This window comes from Taudactylus pleione, unplaced genomic scaffold (assembly GCF_031769625.1).
Source record: "Taudactylus pleione unplaced genomic scaffold, aTauple2 ptg000430l, whole genome shotgun sequence".
NCBI classification, from domain to species: domain Eukaryota; kingdom Metazoa; phylum Chordata; class Amphibia; order Anura; family Myobatrachidae; genus Taudactylus; species Taudactylus pleione.
In genome coordinates, this window is record NW_028284832.1 from 515,779 (window position 1) to 538,050 (window position 22,272).

Consider the following 22,272-nt stretch of genomic DNA (forward strand, 5'->3'; position numbering starts at 1 on the left):
GCATCCATACATCATATCTATAGCCTGCGTGCATACATCATATCTATAGCCTGCGTGCATACATCATATCTATAGCCTGCGTGCCGCTTTGCAATTAAGTTCCCTACAGAATCAGGCCCACAGTGCAGTCTATACTTCTCCTACTGCCACCCCCCCTGTTGGATTAAACTTTCCTGATTCCTTCTCAAGAACTTCTCCGTAGCCGATTACTGAACTCAGGAGAGAGAGGATACACGAGAATGGTCATTTCAAGTCATATTTCAGGATTTATTAAATACAACGGACACATCTTGTGGAAACATTACTCCATTGAATACAGGGGATTATGACACCCCAGAGCACTTTATAGAGAATATGTAATAACTTGCCTCAGTCCCTGGTGTTGATTTACTAAAGCTTTTCAAAATAAAATGTGGTGATGTTGCCAATAGCAACCAATAAAATTATAGCTATCATTTCTCTATTGCATCCTAGAAAATGATATAATCTGATAGGTTGCTATGGGAAACACCACTACTTTTAATTTTTAGAAGCTTAAGTAAATCTATCCACCTGATCCAATGGAGCTTGCAATCTATATTCCTTATCAGAGTTGGATTAAGAGCCTGATTCAGAGCCGGACACTATTTGCGGTGGTTCGTTCTGAAAAAAGGGGTGGCTATTCAAATGAACCGTTCGCTCTTTGCGGTCTGTTCACGCCTCTATGTCTGAACGAGCGAACAAAACCTGCGGTCATTTTTTTGGAAACTACGCCCCCTGGCCGCTCGCATCCTACGTCATGTCCGCTATTTTTTAGATTAATCGAGTACATCGACCAGCGTATGAACTGCTCGCTATTCTTGGTGGTTGGTTTTTCCTACCGCAATCTTGCGAGCAGTTCTGACTATAAAATAACCCAGTGACGTGGTCAATGACGCTGCTGTATTAATTATGCACACCCATAAAACCCCCGATTTGACCTTTAAGCACGCCTGCGTTCGGATCTCCACTCCCCGTTTTCAAGCACCTTCCCCTGTTACCACCCACATACGCCTCCTCATGTCACTCAAAATAGCAGGCATTCGCTGTTTAGCGAACAAACGATTTTCGGCCGCACTGACTGGTTCGCGCATGCGTATCAGGATCCGTACGCATGCGCAGTTGGGCAAACATCGGTCGGAACGAACGAGCGGCCGCTTACGAGCGGCTCTGAATCAGGCCCTAAGACCCAATGGGGCCCTATGCAACATGCTGGTCCTTGTGCCCATAGCTCCAGAAGTGCCAATTTGGGGGTATAATCACGTTTCGCAGCCCTGTGCTCATCCCGCTGGGTTGCTTGCTCAGAACTCCGGGAGCTGTTGGGAAGCCCCCAGCACAGTGTGGATGAAGTGGGCATAATCCATCACCTCTTAAGAGCTGTTCGGTGATAGCAGAGCAGCTCTGCTTTTTTGCTGTCACCCCCTGGGATGGTGTCACCTGGGGCAACCCACACCACCCTAGTGATGCCACTGATTGCAAACACAGGGAGAACATACACACTCCACACTACAGAGCCAGACAGGGCCTGGTCAGTATCAAACACATAATACCAGCGCTGTATACAAGGGCGTATCTATAATGGGTGCAGGGTGTGCAGTGCACATGGGCCCCTGGGTCCAGGGGGGCCCACACCGCACACCCTGCGCCCATTTAGTCTTTATACTTACCCGTCTGTTGCTTTCAGACTGCTGCCCTGCAGCGCTGGGCGGAGGCTGCAGAGTAGCAAAAATCATGCGCAGTACTGATGTCCCCGGGGAAACCGGCTGCGGGCACCATTTTCCCAGGGACCCGCGCATGCACAGTAGATTCTAAGATTCATGCGCACTAAGCAAGAATCTACTGCACCCTCTGGCCATTGCGCCATTGCTAGAGGAGGGGGGCCGCACTGAGTTTGCACAGGGGCCCCCTCCTCTCTTAAAATGCCTCTGGCTGTATGACAACAATGCTAACAACTGTGCCACCCGTCCCTGGCTGGCCTTAAAATCATAGTGCAAAGTGTATCACCTTCATACTTTCTCGTCGCATTCAGCTCATTTAAATAACTCTGGTCAGGGCTGGATTTAGGGCCACAGAGGGCCTGGGGCTGAATGCACACTTTCCTACTCTCCCCGAAAAGAGTGGGCAAGTCTCCTGGTACCGGCCACTACCCGCCCGCACCCTCCCCAAAGCTGCCCACTTACTGAGCTGAAGTTGGCATTCCAGGGGGGGGGAGGGCCTGATGAAGCGATTCATTGTAGCCCCGCCTCTCACTGTACAATGCCATTAATATTGGCATTGTATAGCAGGTGCATGGCCACGGTGAGGCGATCATGACCGCACTGCCCATCTGAGCCACACCACTCCCCCCAGCTGTGCCGACCTGGTTGCCAGCTCCAGAGTAAGTATGGCCTATTGTGAGAAGGGGAGGAGCTGTGACAAGTGCTGTGTGGGTGTGACCAGTGCCATGTGGGTGTGACCAGTGCAATGTGGGCGTGTGCAACTCCTACACTATCAGCTTCATGTCTCCCTAGATTAGGAATGGGCAATAACTGGCCCCCCAGGTGTTGCAGAACTACACATCCCAGCATGCCCTGTCACATTTTTGCTATTTGGCAAAGTTAAACATTTGGAAGCAATGCTGGGATTTGTAGTTCAACAACAGCTGGATGGACGCGTATTGCCCGTGCCCTAGATACAAATCAATTGAAAAATTGCATCATTATACTTTTAATCCGTATCATTTATACCCGACCGTGTGGCCAACTGGGTGGATGGTCATTATCATACTGACATGATAATGGGCCTATTTTTATGTGGAGGCCTGGAGCTGTAGCTATTGTTAACATGGCCCTGTCTCTGATACAGAGGCAAAATATTGTTTTTGTGCTATAGGCTTTTTTCCGTCATCTCTTTATTACAACGGCAATGTATAGTTTGACAAAACTGTTAACATTATTGTACAAATAACATTTAAGGGGGTGATTCTGTACAAATGGACACGTCTCCTGATTTTGAGTCCGAAGTCACAAGTAGTTGCGCCCCTGGTGCATCTTGTGCGAACGAAAACTTAAGTGAATTGGCCTTTCTGGGCAGCGAGCATTTAGACGCACGTAGCGGCTGCATCTGATGGGAGTGTCATGGATGTGTATCGTGACTTCCGTGCTTCATCTAGCTGTGCAAACGCCTGTCTCTGATAGCTCGCTTGTACCCAGCCTGGGGCTGCTGCAGGTGCCGCTACTAAAGGTGACAATTATGTCTGGGGACACAAGCACAATGGGCGGGATAGGCTTGCCCTTTCAGAAGCACAGATTTGCGACTTAGTTCTGCCGATTGTCGCATTAGTATATGACAGGAAGTACAATGCCGCGGCCGTAGGGAAAAGCGGCCACACAAGCGGGTGACTCAGGATCAGCCTTTAAATGTCATACGACATTCAGTGATACAACATTCTACCCCTAGGAAATCACTGCTCGCCCAGTACCGATGGGAATAAATCGCCACTTTATCCTTCCTGCAGAGTGTCAGGCATCACCTCGCTAATAAATGCCGGCACTGCATTCTCTTACTCCTGGCGGACAGCTGGAACAAGGCAGGAGAGTGGGAACCTCTTCTCTTTACGCCCAGATGGACGTTTGTCAGAGGAAAATGAATTTCCTCCCACCGCTTCCAAGAACATAGAACATGGGGAAATCCTTATTTTCCACTCCTATATTTGGCATTTACTAAACAAAAACTCTCATAGGCTTTTTGTAATTATTATTATTATTGTTATTATTTTATTATATTAGTATTATTTTTTAAGAATCCCACTTAGTGAAATGGTGAGTTTTTTTTATGGCGTGTAATAAAAGCACATTTTACAGATATGCTCCAGAAAAAAAACAAATATATCTTTGGCCATAGCTGTACAAATTTTGTGAGCTGAACCAATAGACTGAGCTTTTACTAAGCCAGTGACATCACTGAGAATGCAGCCTGGAACCTGTGAAATCACTGAGTATACAGCCTGGTACAGTGACATCATTGAGAATGCAGCCTGTAAACAGTGACATCACTAAGAATAAACCCTGGAACCAGTGACATCAATGAGAATAAACCCGTGAACCAGTTACATCACTAAGAATGAAACCTAGGCCAGTGACACCACTGACAATGCTGCCTGGAACCAGTGATATTACTAAGAAGAATGAACCCTGTTACCAGTGACATCACTGTGAATTAACCCAGGAACCAGTGGGAATGCAGACTGGAGCCAGTGACATCATTGAGCATGCATACTGGAACTAGTGACATCACTGACAATGCGGAACCAGTGATGTCACTGAAAATTTCGGCTGGAACCAGTGACATCACTGAGGCTACATTCTCATGAATATTTGTCCAGCACACCATCCTGTTTCTCAAAGGGTTAACACAAAAGATTTCTCTGGCTTTAAACTATCTTCCATTGTTTAACACCATCCCCATAAACCTCTATGGTATGGCAAACTGAGTTTATTCTATCTACTCTAGGATGGCGTTAGTTTACAAAAAGCCCGGGCCACTGTCCTAGGTAAAAATGAATGTGCGCACGCGGACGTTTGCATGTGCATTACAATTAGTGCTGTGTGGGCATCGCTGCAGCATTACAACAGGTGAGCTCTGTTAAACAGTAAAAAGCGGCACAACTTCATCATGTATTGCTGCATGGTAGTTACCACCACACACTAGCCATTAATGATAAATGGACCCCATAATTCGATGGAAAAGCAAAACTCTCTATTCTATCCTTGACATTTATCACATAAATCATTGCTGTCTTGATCTACCTGTTATATATACGTATGAATCCTCCCTTCCATATACTCACATCTCTTTCTCAATGCTAATGTTGTATATTATATGTGGATGTATCATGATGCGATTAACATACCGCCACCTGGAATGTCGGCTGTCGGAATCCCGATGCTGGAAGTCCGACCTCGTTCTAAAAATAGGCATCTAAAACCCAACAGACAGCATCCCAAACGAAGGTAAGCAGGGTGGGGGGACTTAGGTTTAGGGTGCAGGAATGGGGGGAGGTGGGTTAGCACCACTGGGGGGATTTAGGATTAGGCATCACTGGGACGGGAGGGGGGGGGTGGTTAGGGTTAGGCACCACTAAGGGAGAGTTGGGGAGGGGGAGAGGGGAGGGGTAGGATACTTACCAGCCCCAATTGGGTTCTCCACTGTTCGGGCTTCCGGCATCAGTATTACATCCGCTGAAACACATTAGGCGGCATTACATACTGATCCAATGTATCTACTTGCATAGCCGTCGATGCCCCCCGCCCCCAGCAGACTCTCAATCACGCAGGACCTATACTGCACATGCACAATACGGGTGCGCAGATTCCCGACCATCAAGAATTTGCGTTCAGCAGTGTACTAGTGTGCTGAATAAGGCCCCCACTACGGTGAGCGGCAGGATATAGGAATATCAGAGATTCCGCAGTTCCTTATCCATATAAAGACATGAGGCTGCAGGCCAGGCGTTTTTATATACAGGCTACAGAAATCTGAGGTGACTTCAAATATCCAAGATAACATACATTATAGGAAGCATTAACCCTTATGATACTCAAATTGCCCCCCTTGGCTTGCCTATAGTTACACATTAGCACACATTGGGCGGATTCAGAGGTCCACTCCAATGCAGCTGCGACTGCTTCCTTATGCTACAACAGGTGGTATTCATACAGATCCACCCACCGTGGCTCAGGGGAGTGGCGTCCCTTGGGGGCGGGGTGTGGGAGTGGTTTCAGCTTCTTTAAATCAGCTAATGAGCTGGGGAAGGTGTATCTGAAGGTTTGCAGATTGCGCAGTTTAATAAAATAAAAGCCTTATCCGTCATACGGGTTACGTATTGAGTACAGTAAAATAAATGACGGTTTTCAGCTATGTCTCCTGTTATTTGCAGCCGCTCATCATCTCAATAGGAAGATAAGAGCCATAGCTCAGAACTGGCTGGGAGCTACAGGTTGAATACACCAGATTAATAGTGTTATGTTGCAATGAGCGGTATATTGCAATGCTGTGTCTTGGCCACAGAACATCCATCTGTCAGGGTGTAATAGATAAGCAGCCCCCCCCCCCCCCAGTACCAAATTGTGCAGACTCATGCTTGCCAAACACTATAAATGACATTCTGATGATCTTTGGCTTTTGTGGTGTAATTGTCCCATGGTGTCTGGATTGTGACCGTTGTCAGATTTGTCACACTAAGCCTGTCACTCACCCGCCTCACTTTTGTTTATATAAACAGGTGAATTGTTTGATGCCACAATTAAAACCATCTGCCATGCAAATGACTGCCAATTAACTCATCCTGTTTTAATTACCCTGGTAATTGAACTCAATGTGTGGAGAGAATCGCACGCAAATACTAAGTGGCCACAAGGTTTAGACCCATTCAAAATACCCAATGCCCAAAAATCTAGCAGGGGGCACTCGTTGTTAACTCAATAAATATCAGGAGTTTCTTTGTAGCACTATGAAATATCTCTTGGAATGAGGCCAATAACTGGTGTGTGATTAATTCCCCATATGTATATATTTATCATGACAGCAAATAATACTGTTTTAACTGTAATGGGTAGCTCTTTGCAAATAAAATTACATTTCCTAATTAAAATTACTCCTGGCACTAAAACTTAGTAGAATAACTTCTGATACTTGAAGTAGGACTTCTGCCTGAATTTGCATGTTGCAAACCCATAAATCAGTGCTATGGGCCTGATTCAGAGCCGGACTCTATTTGCGCTCGCTCGTTCATTAAAAAGGGGTGGCTATTCAAATGAACCGTTCGCACTTTGCGGTCTGTTCACGCCTCTATGTCTGAACGAGCCATCAAAACTTGCGGTCATAATTTTGAAAAATACGCCCCCTGGCCGCTCGCACCATACATCATGTCCGCTATTTCATAGATTAATCGAGTACATCGAACAGCGTATGAACTGCTCGCTATTCTTGTGGTTGGATTTTCCTACCACAATCTTGCGAGCAGTTCTGGCTATAAAATAACCCAGTGACGTGGTCAATGACGCTGCTGTATTAATTATGCACACCCATAAAACGCCCGTTTTGACCTTTAAGCACGCCTGCGTTCGGATCTCCACTCCCCGTTTTCAAGCACCTTCCCCTGTTACCACCCACATACGCCTCCTCCTGTCACTCAAAATAGCAGGCATTCGCTATTTAGCGAACAAACGATTTTCGGCTGCACTGACTGGTTTGCGCATGCGTATTAAAATCCGTATGCATGCGCAGTTGTGCGAACATCGGTCGGAACGAACGAGCGGCCGCTTACGAGCGGCTCTTAATCAGGCCCTATGTCCATTTGACACATAGGATGCAAATAACTGACTTTCTTGTGCAACATTTGTTACCATGGAACAAAATCCAGGCAATCTACAGTTTATGTAATTGATGTTGCTAACACACCTATAAAGGGGCCTATCCATTTAACGACATGAAAGTCTGAACGTCCAGCGTTCAGACTTTCATGACGCTGAGGTGCGGGCACCGCACTGAAAGACGTTCCCTGAACATCTTCAGTGCAGGAGCCCGACCTCCCTATCTAATAACATCTATTAACATGCCGAACCTGACGACCGTCATCGGGTTGACTGGCATGTTCGATAGATAGTCGGGGTCGGCAAGGACCCAGCATGCACACGCATCGCTGGTCCTTGCCGGCTATCCACTAGCAGACTTTCTGCACGTTCCGACCAAAACCTTCTGGTTTTGGTCGCATCGTGCACAAAGTCAGCAAATGGATAGGCCCCTTTACACTGACCTGAAAATCCCGGGTTGATGCAACCCGGGATTTTTGTCAGTGTACACAGATTCACCCGGGTCCTGGGAACTGGGAATCCAACTCGGGAAGCTTGCAGGGTTGGCCATGGGTCGTTCCTGCATCACCCTGCTGTGTAAGTGGCACGATCTGGGTCACGATGCCCGATTTCATGGCTTGAGTGGCGCTTGGAGATGACATCATCACTAAGCGTCCACTGCCGTGCAATGCCGGAAAAGCTAGATCACTGCAGACCCGGCTCCGGTGTGGCCGGCTTCAGCGGTGCTTGGAGATGACATCATCTTCAAGCGTCTACTGCAAAGCCGGAAGGGGCGGCTCACTGCAGACCCTACTCTGGTGTGAACGGTGCCGACCCGGGTATTCCCGGTGTAAAAGGGGTATGTCCCGGGTCTGATCCGGGTTAGAACCGTGTTCCAAATCCAGGGTCAGACCCGGGACTTTGGTATAAAAGTGGTATAAGGAAGATCAGGTATTCTCAATCTCTCATTTAAATAGTAGCAATAGTGTGTTATACCCCTTTTACACCAGAACAAAAACCTGGGTTATTGCTGGGTCTACCCGGGTCGCAGCTCAGTGTAAAAGGGTCCCTGAAAAATAACCCAGGTCAAGTGACCCAGCAATCCAACCCAGGTAGCTACCAGGGTCTATCCCAGGGTGGACCTGGGTAATGGTGCAGTGTAAACGGTGCAACCCGGGTTATCTGACCTGGGTCATGCCTAAAATGCGCTGATTGGTGGTTGTAGAGCAGTCACCTCCCACTTTTTATGAACTCACAAGTTTAACAGGACAGACCCATGTTCAATGTGAACGTGGCTGACCTGAGAATAACCCAGATCGATGGTCTGTGTAAATGGTGTCTGACCTGGGTTGGAACCATGTCTGAAAACTCAGGTCGGACCCAGGTTTTTGGTGGAAAAGACGTATTACAAATACCCATCTTCCACCAAAAACCCGGGTTTGACCCCGTTTACACTGCACCTTCGATCTGGGTTATTCCTGGGTCAGCCCCATTCACACTGAACCTGGGTCTGCCCTGCTAAACTTGTTAGTTCATAAAAATTGGGAGGTGAATGATCCACAGCCACCAATCACCTCATTTTAGGCATGACCCGGGTCACGCCATTTACACTGCACCATTACCCAGCTCCATCCCGGTTTATTTTTCAGGGACCGTTTTCCACTGAGCCGCTACCCGGAAATACCCAGCAATAACCTGGGTTATTGTAGCAGTGGAAAAGGGGAATAAGCTTTCAACAAGCAATTTCGGGTACAAGTCCTATTTCAAGCATAAGGAGTTACTCCAAAAGTGATGGTATCCATGATGAAGATTTCAATTAGATACAATTATTTTATTTGGAGTTGCCCTTTAAATAAATGAGAGTTGGTTCCAGGCTTTATAAAACTGCTAAGAGATTTTAAATGTACTGTATACTTTAAAAACAATGCTAAATTCTTCTAAATGAAAAATGCTACAGCCTGGAGGCCTGCATGGACTCATCCTTATCATACAGCTCCAGGCATCCACATAAATATAGGCCCATCATCACGACAGCCCCAATGTCTTCCTATGTATTTAGGAAGACATTGGGGCTTATAGTGCTGGGGGTGAACACAACCACATGGCTCTGGCCACAGCTCCTCCCCTTCTCAGTATAGGCCATTGAACATTTTCAGCCCCTGGCCCATGTGGCCTTTAATCCGACCCTGGCCAAAGATTTGGTGCCCCAAGAGGTAGCCGCACCCATGGCTGTATCTATAATAGGTTCAGGGTGTGTAGTGCAAATGGGCCCCAGGGTCCAGGGGGGTCCACACCACACACCCTGCACCCATATAAATTATAATTATGCTTACCTCTCTGGAGCCCCACGTCGGCTGGGCTGCAGACAGTAATCACCGGGAAGATAGCGCGGCGACTATTTTGCCGGAGGTTTGCACATGTGCAGTAGAGAAGTCTCTGGGAACATATTGCTGGCGCCATATTCGCGAAGACCAGCGCATGCGCAGTAGACTCTGGCAGTCTACTGCTCTGCTGGAGAGGAGGGGGCCTGTGTGCAGCCTCTCTTAAACTGCCCCTGGCCAAACATTTAATGAAGTAGCGCCCACATACTATGTAGCACTTTACATTTGGATGCAGACACAGTCATTAAACAAGACCGGGAATTAACAGACAGACAAAGTGGTAAGAGGGCGCTGCTCACAAACTTACAGTCTATAGGACCGGAAATCCCTCTCTGCGGCCTGTACACATATATTTCTTACACTTCTCACTGGCAAGACCACAAAATCTTGAATGAGTTTTTCATCTAAAGACATATTACATTTATTAGTTTGTAAATGCCTCTGCAATCTTCACTAAATACATTGTATTATAGTCCTTGCTTCCTGCTGTGCGATTATTCATTTGAACTGCCCTTGGTTATATCACATGACTGCTCTGCTGTTACATTTGCATCAATTGCACTGAGCTGCTTTGCTGGGTTTTGTACCTAAGGGGGGGGAACAAAAAGTGAACAACTCTTTCCAGATAATAGAAGGACATGATGAAAGACTCAGAAGGAAGACAGCAAGATAAATGAATCCGATAACGATTAAAGTCCTCTGACATTGCACATGGAAACCCTCTCCTCAAATAGTACCAATGGTCATAACCGTGGCTGCCTGACTGCTTGGACTTGTCCACATTGAGCAATTTAGTCAGGAAAGTAGAACATTTTGTGCCAAACTGACCCCATATTGCTCTGGTGTGCGGACCCGACGCCAGCTGCAATCCTAACAACAGAATCTGACCAGTGTTGGCGCTCAACACGAGTCAGATCAAAATGGGCGCAGTGCAGTCACCATTCCGGACGCCTCCAGAAATCGGAAGCCCTAGGCATATATGCACCTGTCATACATTACAGTGTGACAGCAGGGCCCCCATCCCCCTGGCCGTCATCACCAGTAATGGCTCTTACACCTACTCCATGCATGGTGCAGAAGATGTGACTGACAATGGTTTGCATTCTGCGTACGCTCAGCTCAGGATAGGTCGTGTCTCTGGATACACGCCAATAGGGCGCTTAGCTTACATGAGAACTCTCTGTTGCCACTCAACTGCCAGCCAGTAATGCCCATTCAGTCATCGGTGAGAACTACTCGTAGCAGATCTAACTTGTGCATGTCGTATGTGTGATGCAGACACAGTTTGCTAATAATCGGGAGATACGGTTGTATTCGGACTTTCATGCAACTCAGAATGAGGCCCAGAAGCCATTAGCTTGGAACATAGGGCCTGATTCAGAGCCGCTCGTAAGCGGCCACTCGTTCGCTCCGAGCGATGTTCGCACATCTGCGCATGCGTATGGGTCATAATGCGCATGCGCCAACCAATCAGTGCGGTCGGAAATCGAGCGCTCGCAAAATAGCGTGTGCCTGCTAATTTGAGTGACAGGATGAGGCGTTTGTGGGTGATAACAGGGGAAGGTGCTTGAAAATGGGGAGTGGTGATCCGAACGCAGGCGTGCCAAACGGTCAAAACGGGCGTTTTAAGGGTGTGCATAATTAACAAAGCAGCGTCACCAACCACGTCACTTGGTTGTTTCTTAGCCTGAACTGTTCGCATGATTGCGGTAGGAAAATCCAACCACAAGCACTGCGAGCAGTTCAGACGCCTTTCGATGTACTCAATTAATCAAATAAATAGCGGAGATGAAGTACGATTCGAGCGGCCAGGGGGCGTCTTTACAAAATAGCGAGCGCATGTTTCGTTCGCTCGCTCAGACATAGAGGCGTCAACAGACCGCAAAGAGTGAGCGCTCAATTTAAATATCCGGCCCCTTTTTCTGAACGAGCGAGCGCAAATAGCGTCCGGCTCTGAATCAGGCCCATAGGTCAAAGGCTGTACTTTGCCCAGTACACAATGGTCTACCCCAATACTACTATTTATTTTCCAGTTTCAATTGCCTATGCTTTCCTTAACATAAATAAGCAAATACTTTCAATGCCGACTAGTTAATTCAGCTCAAGATGCAGAAGCTGGAAAACAAGTAGAAATAGCTGGGAGGAGACCATGGCGCCCTGAGTGACTTGGGCCATATTGGAGAACGCTATTGTATCATCCTACTGCGGCTGATGATAACGCTTTAAACCCACTGACGTGCGGTGAGGTCAGTGGCTGGGGAGGCACACATGGAGATGGGTCTGAGTGCTGGGAGCCTGTCTCTACACCTACTCACTGTAACTCTCCCCTCACTACACTAAGCTTCAGTGTCCATTGCTTCTCCTACTTGCATCACTGTCTCTTCTCTAGCTGCTGCTGGCTGAACTTCATCTGTAAACACTGTAGTGCACTTCCTGGTCACATGATACATCCAAGGTGTCCATCAGTGCTCAAGGCACGCCCCCATACTCAGAGGTGTGCCTCTATTAGCTCTCTTTCTGTGCAGCTTACTGCCCGTGGTCTGGCCCCGCCCCCAGCTCTGCAAGCAGTGTCTGACTATACAGAAGCGAGGCTGAGCTGTTGCTGCCTCATCTCAGTCCCAGGGAGCTCCACAAAGCTGGTGAGTGTTAACTATAAAAATGATTACAATAAACAAAGAAGATGTTCATAAGTTATAAATATCTTCTTTTATATTATTCTAATCATTTTGACATTAAATCTCAGGAGCATGACAGGGAGGCTCTGCCTACACTGACTGCATGTCCCTGTTTCAACCAGAGATAGGCAACTATCAACATTCTAGTTGCAACCTCTTGGGAGATGTAGTTCTGCAACAGCTAAAGAGCTGACGGCTCCAACCCACCCCCGAACAGCAATCACACTAAGCACAGCGTGAAGTTATCAGTTTCTCAAAATCTCATTTGAATCCCAAAAACAAGACCTTGCAATGTTACCAATGACAGAACAGGTTTTGCAAATACTGTCAGTTACTTGGCATAGTCTAGACTGACGCAGTGAAGGGGGTGAGGTATCTCTCCGTGCTGGGTGCGGGGATGGCAGTCCCCCAGCTTCCACACTGTTTGCCCAAGAACAGAAGGGCTGGCACTGCTCGGTATCACGGTGTGTACATGGCACAGCGCCACCTCGGAGAGAACTTAAAGGGAAGGAAAACGTTACTGGGCCAAGGTGGGAGAAATAAGTGAAGAACGATCCTCGGTTCCTGTTTATTAAACAGGCCCAGCTGCACTGATTGATTATAGACGTATTTTTTATTTATAGAGTGGTGGATGTAGTATATTACACGCTGCTGTGCTCAGCTTGTGTATAACCAGATGGTCGCGTTTGATTTCAGACGCGTGGAAAGAAGAAAGTGACGGTTGCTAGATGTACTGTGACAGAAGGGTGACAGAACACTCGGAGGGCCGGGTGGAAGTGGGAGATGGAGCGCTGCTGCCTTCAGCTGGAGCCACACACTGTTAGAAGCTGTTGAACAGTTGAGCGAGGCTCTTCCCTTGCATTGGGTATTGGAGGGGAGGGGGAGGTTTGGGATGTGTTAAGTCTGAGTCCTATTATTGTGCTTACAATGTTACTCACTTTCACACAACATCAGCCATAAAATCTAAAACTGTCTGGTGCAAAGGGCACGCGTTCAGCTCTTTCTCTTGGGTATGGATTGGTTTGTCTTTGCTGAGAACGGCATTAGTCATTTTGATGGCCATTGGACAGCAGCAATACCTTAACGTGGAATGAGAACGAGCAGCAGCTGTCAGTAAATGCGCAGCCAATAAACAGGGAGAAAAATGTTTGGCCACCAGAAAATTAATAAAAAATAAAAAACTGTCAGTAAAAGTACTGTATCCCACTGACTGTTCAGCCGAGACGCGCCATCCTTGTCCTGTAGATTGCTACTTATTTCATATCTGATGGCCCGTACACACGGAGTGATCAGACAACGATCAGATATCGAACATCAAGCACATGCACCAAACCCCAAACGTCTATAACGACCTGCGAACAACGACTGTGGATCCCTACAGTAACCAGGCTAACCTGGCCGATATCGACCATCTGTGCCTGCGCATCGACCATCGTTTGTGGGTTGGAAGGGGCCCAAAAACAGGATATGATCGATAACGATATATATCGATATCGTTATCGTTCTTATCGTCCTGTTACATCTGACCGTGTGTATGCACCTTTACACCTTTTCATTTGTGTCAGAACCACTGGATGTTTGTCAGTATTTATATTTCTAATTTTTTACTTTAGCCACCTATTTTATATATATATATTTATAAATTGCAAAGGGTCCGGCACTCCCAACAACAAATATAACTTCCAGAGGTCCCCTCCCAGTAGTAAGATATAACAACACCAACGTGTAATAATCAATGTTTCAGCACTTTATCTACTATCTTCAGGATAGATAGTAGTACATAAACTACTGAAACGTTGATTATTACACATTGGTGTTGTTTGGATTTCTTATTGAGAGTGCTGCACCTTTGCACATTTATTTATATATATATATATATATATATATATATATTTATTATTATTATCCTTTATTTATATGGCGCCACAAAGGTTCCGCAACGCCTTACACAGTACATAAATGAGCACACAAGAAAAACAGTTAATAGTAATACAAAACAATATAGGACAAGGACATGGTTTATACACATAGCTGCATAACACAAGCAGCAGGACATGAGCAACAAGGTGTTAGGTGCTGTAGTGGGGAGTTAGGAGTAAATTATACTATTAGTAGGGGGAGGAGAAGCACGTGAGAGACGAGGGCCCTGCTCGTGAGAGCTTACATTCTAAAGGGGAGGGGCAGACAGACAGGGGCGACACATATGGGGTAGATAGTGGGGAAGGAGCATGGAGCAGTGGGTTAGGATATGTGCTGCGGAATGTGTGTGTATAAGATTATTTGATGTTATGTCAAAATTAAGTCCTTCATACATCTATCTCTATGACAGAAAATAGATTTTGATTATGTGTTATTTACATGAGAGATGTACAAAATAAAGTAGTAGCGCTTTAATTATTGTATGTTACATTTTAGCATCTATATACATCCTGATAAAAATGCAGCTATTATGGGACTGTCCCGCCATCCTAATACAGTAGTGACTACTTTAGTCCCAGCTGCTGGGTGCTATGCCATGCTCTTCAATTATATTTCCTCTTCTGTATTACCTGGTCAGTTATCTTTGATAAATGAATAGATTGAAGGTCTAGTCATGCAGATCAATTCTCAGTTCTTTTCTATATTCACCAAATATTACTGATTTTCCAGGATTCATTGGCACAGCCATCTGATTTAAAGGGGGGATCTGTGTATTAAAAAAATAGCTGAATATTTTTCTTACACTGTAATACAGATTTTGTGGAAAATTTCCATATTAGGTGTATTTGCATTATTATTCAGCATTTTATTTATTATTATTATTATTATTATTATTATTATTATTATTATTATTATTATTATTATATTGTATTACTTAGATTATGTAGAATTAGAATGGAAAAGACACTAACACATCTACCTTATGTTAAGTATAACTGTTACAGTTTCAGTCCCTAGAGGTCTATTCAGCAATGATTTTTTTTTTAACATAAAAAATGCGGAAGCTATCATTTCTGCATTTTTTAAGTAACTCTACTATTCAGCAATGGGTTAATAGAGAAGATAATTGTGTTATCTTCTCCATTACTTCCCATATCGCAGAGTACCGCACTGTAGGGAGCAAGCCATTCAGCAAAGCAAAATGCATTAAATGACTTGAAAAATCTTTACTTTATATAACGCCATCTCAGAATGGCGTTATATAAAGAAAATCCCTAAATATCCCGAAAACTGCAGGGACAGAGGGAAATTTTCCCATAAGTCCCTGCAGGATCGGGAAACTCCGCCCCAGTCTCCGTCACTGCTTTGCGGTGACCGCTGAGTGTACGTCCATCTCCAGCCTGTCTAAACTGTCTAAATTGATTGCAATGTGTACACAGGCTTTATATTAGTCTGTCTACATTGATATTTATCTGCTTTTATATTTAACATTTATATATAAATGTTAAATATAAAAGCACATAAGTATAAATGTATACAGACAAATATAAACCCTGTGTACAAGTGTCAATCAATTTGGACAGTTTTGACAGGCTCTAGTTGGCCTTACCCTGGCCGGTCACCGCAAAGCGGGGACGGAGACTATTCGCAAGCGCATGACTGAGCATGTGCAGAAGCAGGAACAGAAGGAATTGTTTCCGGAATACCGATAACAATGCATTCTGTAACATTGCAGTACAGTGTGTTAATGCAACCGCTGTCCCTGCATAAAAAAAAATGCTGAATAGCAACGATAAAATGTAATAATTGATAAAAAATTGTGACGATGGCGTCCGATAATATTTGGGCAACATCGTCATTCCTGCTGAATAGACCCATAATCTCAAAAGACAAATATTCAGGTAGACTCCACATTATTTTTTACTGACAATCATTAATTTTACTGACACTATTTATGCAAAATGTGAATGTACCAAAAATGAAACAGACAAAGGGCCTCATGGCGGGAATGAAATCACTGACGACAGTAAGGCACCATCCGATTGGGCAGCACATGCCGTGGGTGTAGTACTGGTATCAGGAAGAGGTTATATTTTTAATAAGCCATTTATTGCCCTTTTTTTTTTGTCATATTCAAATGTTGACCTTATTTATTTATTTATTGTCAGGAAACCTAGGTCCTATTTCAGGCAACCTGATGTTGGTAAAAGTTGTAATGATCAAACTGAGTGACGCTAATATTCATCAGCCAGGTAAAGTGTTTTTATTTGTACACACATTATTTATTTTACACATTTGGTATGTATGCATAGCATATATATTATAAATTCAATTGAAAATCTAGAATAAAATGAGATAAAAGTGCCACAAATGGTACATATTAATGAGCCTACAGAAATGATTAAACCACAGGAGTCAGTTTTCCAATTTGGAATTTTTAGCTGCCACCTAGCTGCTTCCTGCAGGGCTCCTGTGATATAATGATTACCACGCATGCAGTGTGGAAGATGACAAGCTGAATATATTGTGTATATTTAAGCAGTAAACTCCAATTGAATGTAATACACAAATGAATGCATGCATATAATGCTAGAGGACAAGGTGCAAAATGTAAAGCTGATAGATGACATATTTTATCCTATTCCCTATTCCTCCCTACTGGGCACCATCTGCGAGTGGCTGGATAGGTTCTGTAGCCGAGCATTTCCTGATGCCTCTCTATTGGCTGTGTGATGTCACTACAGCGTTTCATCCACCTGGTTAATTAGAGGACCAGAAGGCCAAACAAGTTAGTGAGACAATGTTCCCACAAACTGGGTTCTTTGTTCACCACTGGGAAGGATGTGAAATAATTTATTTCAATCAAATAATTTAAAAAGCCCTCTATATGCTCTACATTATATATGTCCCAATTGTGGGCTCTCCAACTAAACAAATCCTGCTTTAGTGGAGGTGAATGAATAAAACTGACAGAACCACTGTCCCACTGTAAAAGAAATTAAATACTGGGGTCTATAGTCTTGGGGACAGCTACACCCCTGTACTACAATGCCACAACAGCACTCATTTATTTTTCAGATCAGAAAACGTACACTATAGACAGTCAAAAGAATTGCCCCTATATTGCCCATATTAATGTACAGTAAATGCCCCACAACAGCATATCATTCTACAAAATAGAATAAGCCTAAACACAGTAGTCCAAATAGTGTGTTTCCCTTCATAATCTAGCCTAGTATGACTGCAGCACAGCAATAACATGTAGGAGTAAATATAACATAACTACTGTAAAATAAATATAATAATGTAGTAATAATAATAATAATAATAATAATAATAATATAAACAGTCATACAAATATGACTACACAAAAACAATCTATTTAACTAAGTTATTTAAAAATATGTCAGTGCCTTGGAACAATTGAACATTTCACAGACAAGTGATGCAAGTTCCCCTAAATTATGTAACATACCCTAAATGTCACAATGTCTCCATTACAATGTACCAAGTCCTGTGCAATAACTCACGTAACCATATAACTGCATAGAGTACAGTATTGGAACTGTGCCCATTACATGTGGGATAAACTGGTTCATATATGTGGCTCTGCCTCTTTGGATACATTATAAGAATGTGAGGAGAGCTTAGTTATTGCACCCTGATTACACAAATTAATTCTTCAAATACAATCTAAAGGGCAGCATTACAAGACTGGCAGATCCACTGGCAGCTTCTAGATGGGGTGATCTCCATGTTGCACTAACCCCTGTATTTAAAACCCCTTATCTGGTACACTTTGTTAGCAAATAAACCAGTACACTTTGTTAGCAAATAAACCAGTACAATACAAGGTTGTGACCCCTGGCTATGAAAATTAAAGCCCCCAACTCAAGTGGGTTATGTTCAACTGGATGGAAGCATTCATGGGACATGTATAAAGGTAAACAAACTGATGATAACTGCCTTGGATACAATTAGCAGCCAGTGTTTCAGTCCCTGGCTACCCTCGGGGAAAATGAATGCAGGATGAAAATAAAAAGACTCAAGTCCTTAAATGCACGCAGATTCCCAGGTGTCAATAGATGTGCCTTGCGCATTTAAATACGCCCAAGACAGGTGCCATGGAGCTCTCAGCCTCTGCTCCATGGCAGACTCCACACACAATACCCTGGCAGGGCTAAGCAGATTACACGGTGTATTGTTAGATAGATGACAGTTTACTAAACAGTGGCAGCATTGCAAAAACCTCCCTATCTGGTCATCAACAAGGACCCCCCCCCCCCCACAAAACAACTAAAATAAAAAAGATATATATTTTATTTTAATGTTTTTTTATTTATTTTTTAGGTGTTTTTTATTTATTTTTTTAACATGCAATCTGAGTGCAAGTTCTGCAGGCTAATTATCCCGGCCACTGTGTTTTACATCCACTCTCCCCTGGTTTGCTTGCTCTGGAAACACACACACACACACACACACACACACACACACACACACACACACACACACACACACACACACACACACACACACACACACACACACACACACACACACACACACACACACACACACACACACACACACACACACACACACACACACACACACATCAAACAGACATGGAAAATCTGTCTTTCCTCTGAAATAATTCCTTATTCTGGAGGCTGTTGTGGCTGGGACCTGGGATGACTATTCTGAGATCTGCATCTGATCCTACCCACACATGGGATTTCTCTCCTCTCTCCCTACACATTAGTTGTGTACAGCGTTAGCGAGGTCTTGCAGCTGGCTGTGGAACGTTACATTGTAGCCGCACAAGACAAACAAAACATGCCTTTAGCTACACGAGGAACTAGTGACTGTGCTGTAACATTCCAAGTTGTTTACAAATAAATAAATAAATATTTTCCTAAGAAAGTGCAGTCTAGTCCAGTGTATAGCACAACACGCCAAGTCACCTATCTGAATGCCAACAGCATTGCAAAGGGACAGTAACACGGAGAAGTCATGTAACATGGGAAGTGTATATGCCAGACATCGTTCAGCACCAGTGCTCTCTACACAGTGCAGACCCTTATAATACATATATAATACATTGTAACGTCAGCTCACTGGGTGGTATGCAGAAGCACCTGTAATGCTTGTGCACTATATAGGTGGACACATGAATATATATTATAATTAGTGCACAGTACTTTAGCGATCAGGCTAAAATAAAACATGCACAACAAGATGAACTAGCAATAGGAGAGAGGTGGCCCTGGCTGCATATGGCACATACCAGGGAGACCAGTATGACAGATTAGTGGTATAAGACAGTCTGGGCTTTCTCAGGTGATGCCACCGTCACTCACCGTCCCAGGGTCGGAGACTTGGAGTTTACTGATCACTTGGCACAATGACTGCTCCAAGGAGAGGTGGGTGCACCATGTCACATCCTGGGCTCCCTGGTGGCAACCCAGCGCCTGTGCCACCCTGCAGAGCTTCGCTCCCCAAGCTATCACCTTGCCACAGGAGGTGGGAATCCCTTTCCCGGGGGCTTCTTGCTCTGTTTTCTCCTGAGCTGCCCCGCTGCCACTGCTTACATAGCTGGCCACTTTTCTGCCAGTGCTTGGTGTGTGCGTCGCTGCAGTGCAATCCCAGCTGAGTACGTCCCGGTGGAGTAGTGTTACAGGGGGTCCCGCTAGCTGTGCTGTACCGTCTGTCCTGGCTGCTGCTGCCTCCTCCTCCGCTGGCTCCCAGCCTCACACTGCCGCTGCTGCTCCTCTGCCTCTCAGCTGAGAGGCAAAGGTTGCAGTAACTAGTATCCCCTGCAGGGGGCGCTCGGCTCACGTCTCTGCTGCGTTAACCCTTTCCTGACACAAACCCAGCAACGTAAGAAAGACTTTTATCATCATAGGGATTGCAGCAATGAGCTTGTCCTAGGTCACATTTGTATTGTTTAGTTATAAAACAATTGCATAGTTGCGCTGCTACACATAGATATAATCTCACAACATGCTTCCAAATGCTGAAGCACACTTGTGGTCACAAAAACTTATCATGCACCCAGGTTTAAGGATAGCAAAGCCTAAACAGCTATAGATAGCTGTGGTCTCCTGAAAGGTTATGTGGCAGCTGCTAAGGCTTTACACAGGCTGGACATGTGAACATCTCTCATGGTGGCCCTTACAGGGCCCCTGCATCCCATCTCCATAAACTATCCCTGGCAGCTTTGACTTTGTAGCTTCATACCAGCTTGTCAGAGCCTGCAGTGTGACAGAGCAGGAGACTGACACTAGTGTGTGTGGAATGCAGCGAATGACAGTATGGACAGTGTGATGCTTCCTGTTATACACATGAAGAATATGTGTGCAACTTCGTCTATTTTGCAGCTGATATATATATATATATAATATATATATATATATAATATATATATATATATATATATATATATATATATGTATGTATTTTAGATGTCTTCAAATAATTCCAGAAATGGAGAACCCATTAAAGTCTCTGATTGCTGTCTGCCCTGGCAGTGAAGATGTTAATAATCTCTGTGATGTCTGTCCCCTTGGTGTCACACTGTCCCTGGGAAGCGTGACCTGTCAGTGTTGGTTGTCAGCGACTCCCTATCTCCTAGGCCTCTCAGTGTGGCTGCAATTACCAGCACTTGGAAGACAATGCTCCCTCTGTTAGGGTGATGGATGAACTCAGCCCTCAGATCTGTCATATCCCAGCAGACAGACAGCTTGCTACTACTTCTAATTAACAATGTGTTGATTGCAGCAGGACTTCAGGCGGCAGCGAGAGGGTTAAAACCCCCTGTGCTCTCTGCTGTCACCTTTGGACTGGTGGCCGTGAACTGGTTAATATAGGGACACACTTGGATAACGTGTATTCACATTTCATTCTATAAGCAATGCGCTATTCACCGTTTACGAGCAGAGCGTAAAATGATCACCTTAGAACAAATTTCGCATTTTTGTTATTTTAATAGTTTTAATACTTTAGTGACGCCCCATCTTCCCAGTTTTGTGATATATAATTATTTATTACCAGTTATTTATATAGCGCACACATATTCCGCAGCACATTACAGAGAATATTTGGCCATTCACATCAGTCCCTGCCCCAGCAGAGCTTACAATCTATGGGCCTGATTCAGAGCCACTCGTAAGCGGCCGCTCGTTCGCTCCGAGCGATGTTTGCCCAACTGCGCATGCGTACGGATCGTTATACGCATGCACGAATCAGTCAGTGCGGTCGAAATTCATGTGCTCGCAAAATAGTGAATGCCTGAAAATTTGAGTGACAGAAAGAGGCGTATGTGGGTGGTAACAGGGGAAGGTGCTTGAAAACGGGGAGTGGAGATCCGAACGCCCGAAAACGGGCGTTTTATGGGTGTGCATAATTAAAACAGCAGCGTCATTGACCACGTCACTGGGTTATTTTATAGCCAGAACTGCTCGCAAGATTGTGGTAGCAAAAACCAACCACAAGAATAGCGAGCATTTCATACCCTGGTCGATGTACTCGATTAATCTAATAAATAGCGGACATGACGTAGGATGCGAGCAGCCAGGGGGCGTATTTTTCCAAAAAACGACCGCAAGCTTTGTTCGCTCGTTCAGACCTAGAGGCGTGAACAGACCGCAAAGAGCAAACGGTTCATTTGAATAGCCACCCCTATTTTCTGAACGAGCGAGGGCAAATAGCGTCCAGCTCTGAATCAGGCCCTATATTCCCTATCACATTCGCTAGGGTTAGTTTTTGTCAGGAGCCAATTAGCCTACCTGTATATTTTTGGATTGTAGGAGGAAACCGGATCTCCCGGTGGTAACTCACGCAAGCACGGGGAGAACATACAAACTCCACGCAGTGCTGTCAGGTGGTAATACTAACCATTACACCATCCGTGCTGCATCATTTAATGAATGTGAATAACCATTATTA

General features: G+C 44.8%; 1 protein-coding gene across 1 annotated transcript in view; it reads right to left on the minus strand.

Annotated features, from left to right (window-relative positions):
• CBFA2T3 (CBFA2/RUNX1 partner transcriptional co-repressor 3) overlaps positions 1–20,010 on the minus strand; it is a 50,485-nt gene extending 30,475 nt beyond the window's left edge. Inside the window, exon 1 of the mRNA XM_088447343.1 lies at positions 19,686–20,010. The gene's annotated coding sequence lies outside the window, so the exon portion shown is untranslated. The remainder of the gene's footprint in view (positions 1–19,685) is intronic.
• Between the last annotated feature and the right edge of the window lie 2,262 nt (positions 20,011–22,272).